The 2,924-nt window shown below is 39.9% G+C and overlaps 1 long non-coding RNA gene across 1 annotated transcript in view; it reads right to left on the reverse strand.

Moving 5' to 3' along the window:
* The window catches only part of LOC126987465 (uncharacterized), a 14,933-nt gene extending 12,372 nt beyond the window's left edge, over positions 1 to 2,561 (reverse strand). The window contains exon 1 of the long non-coding RNA XR_007740914.1: positions 1,960 to 2,561. This is a non-coding gene — a long non-coding RNA (uncharacterized LOC126987465). The remainder of the gene's footprint in view (positions 1 to 1,959) is intronic.
* Between the last annotated feature and the right edge of the window lie 363 nt (positions 2,562 to 2,924).

Raw genomic sequence — 2,924 nt, forward strand, 5'->3', positions numbered from 1 at the left:
ACATGTACAGTCGCGATATGAAGTGATGTCGCCGTGTACGTTTATTTTCGATCACGCAAGTATCGTTATATATTTTCAAGAGTACCATTATTTTCCTGTATCTTCATCATAACTTAACTAAATATATTTTAGAAGCTAGAAAAAAAAATAGAAAAGAAATATTCAATGATGTCTTACGAAGAGTTGTCGAAATATTTTGACACAAAGTGTTTTCGTTCACCAAGGAACAAGTCAAATGAAGTCCAACTATCGACATATTACTCAAACTGAAAGTAAAATTATCTTTTCATGATCATTGTTGACAACACTAAATCAAACATATGCACAATATATAGGACATGCATAATTAGTCGATATCCTAAACTAGGATGGCGTAATTGATTTAATTTATACTCTCGTATGATGACGTCATCGCCCGCGCACCATACCTATTATTCAGCCCTGACTCACTCTTTGCCTTTCGTGGTCAACATAACGATAACAAAAGCTTTCCGTGGACTTTTAATGAATGATAGTGATCAAGGGAAGATGCCCACAGCCTATAACTACCGAGGGATAGTGGGAGATGGAAAAATAAGAATAAATAGCTTCAGAATAGTCGTGTTTTGTAACTCCAAGCTCCTCACTCTTTGCCGCCGATCGCAAACATCATTGCCTTTCTTGGTCAATATAACGATGACAAAAGCTTCATGTAGACTTCTAATGCTTGGAGGTGATCAGTGGAACATGTCCACAGCTTATAAGTGCCATAGAATAATCGAGGAAGGTGGGGAAATAAGAAAATATGGCTTTGAAATGGAGGTGGTGGTGCGGGCGGGTAGGCTAATCGCAGCGTTGCCAAACATTAGGCTATGGTCGAGCGTTCGTAGAGGCGTCCGGAATTTTGATAGTTCAGATAATTATGGCAACCCTACCTATGAAGGCATTCTTCATTCATCATCGTTACTGAGCAATTTTACTATATATTTCAGTGCCCATGCTTATGATAAGAAGCCATCACAGTGAATAAAAGGTGTTTAATGTGAAACCTTATTATTTGATCGTTTCTTAATCAATAAAACGCAAAGTAATGCCCGTGACTGTCCATTCGCTTCGTGTCATACTGTGCGTGTGTATTAATAACTGCAGAAGACAGTTCATGGAATGACCCAATATATATATATAATATATATAGATATATATATATATATATATATATATATATATATATATATATATATATATATATATATATATATATATATATCGCCTAAATCTGAACAACGTATAACAACTGTTTTGCAAAGATAAGCACACGACGTGAGCTAAATCATTTCAAGGTTGTCTTCAGTACTGAAGACAACACATGACAGTTGCATTTTTTAAAGCAAATGAATGCATAATTGTAATTCAGGTACTACTATGTTATTTTACCGTGTTTTACATCACAACGTATTATAGATTATCATTAAAAGGGAACATTATAACATAAACAATAAATACACATCGCTTCCGTTACCTTCAAATGCTCCCGTACGAAACATTTTGAAAGAGGCGACATCACTTCATATCGCGACTGTACATGGTCTACAAAACAAACCCAGTTACAGTATACTGCCTCTTCATTAGAAAGACATCTGACGTCGCAACGTCCCTACACCACCGTAACAAAGTCATGACGTTTATCAGCAAAATATGAATCGTGCTGAATGCAAATTAGGCAACGAATGTTGCATCATACGGTATAAGCTTGCTCGCACACCCTCTTCCAATGAAGTAATGGATCAAATCCAATCAGACATGAATCCCATCAGAATGAAGACTATAAACTAAAATTTGTAATTATCTACTCGTCTCTCTCTCAATGCAAAGCGGCAACACACACAGGCCTGGTGCCCGCTGCCCCGCCAGATAAGATGGCCACCCTCCCCCTCACACATTATTACTCGACTACCCAACACACACGCAGGGGGTACTCACCATTTATCACTCGCCCGTCACGCTGTCACTCGCTGCCCTTCGTCCTGACCCCCACACACACACACACACTATTGTTACACTACCGACGGCGACGCTCTAAGTAACGAGGTAAATTATAAGTTACGCCGCGCGCTATACCGAACCGCAAAATGAAGGTGGGGTTGCCGTCGCAACAGTGTCTGTCCAGCTAACCTCCTCACCCCAGCCAACGGCAACACGCCACGTCATTCCAAGAGTCCATACCCTTGCTTGAATTTGTTTTAGGTCTGGTGTTCTGCATGGTTGGGGTTAGGGTGGTGGTTCTAAACCTTAAACACAAACTTGCACTGTTGTGGTAAATCAGTTCCACTGGGCAGGATTCGCTTATATAAAACAATAATTATGATACGAAAGTGCAGCAGTTAGTCAACACTCACTCATCAAGCACGCGCGCAGGTCGACCAATCGCCAAGTGTTTGAAATTCCAAGTACTTAACCCTCATCAAGCTATCGCTAGGTTGAATGACAAATGAAGTGAGTTTGTATTTAAAGTCGTCTCTACCATTGCATTTTAAGCGAATTATTACGATATGGAGCCAAGGAAGCTGTCAAGGGTCCGCAAAACGTGGCACCACAGCCTCTTCCTCCACCTCCTCGCGAGGGGAGGGATGAACGTAACGTGGTGAAACATGCTTCGAACCGTGTACTTGGGCTTATGGTTCATGGTTAGCCTTATTACTGTTACTATACAGTGAGTAGTAGTGGGAGAAGAGAAAGTAATTACGAATGTGAAGTGGTTAAGTGTATTATAATCACTAAGATACATTGTGCTGTGTCTCATCTCAGAGGTTCGAGTATATTGTTCACTGCTTCATGTGGTAGCGTGATGCCAAGGTATTGAGTGCGCCACAAATGTAATAGATAATGAGCTGCTTCTCTGTACAAAGCATAAATACTTGCATAACTAAATATGAACATTTAGGCGA

Source organism: Eriocheir sinensis, chromosome 65, assembly GCF_024679095.1.
Source record: "Eriocheir sinensis breed Jianghai 21 chromosome 65, ASM2467909v1, whole genome shotgun sequence".
Classification (NCBI taxonomy): Eukaryota; Metazoa; Arthropoda; class Malacostraca; order Decapoda; family Varunidae; genus Eriocheir; species Eriocheir sinensis.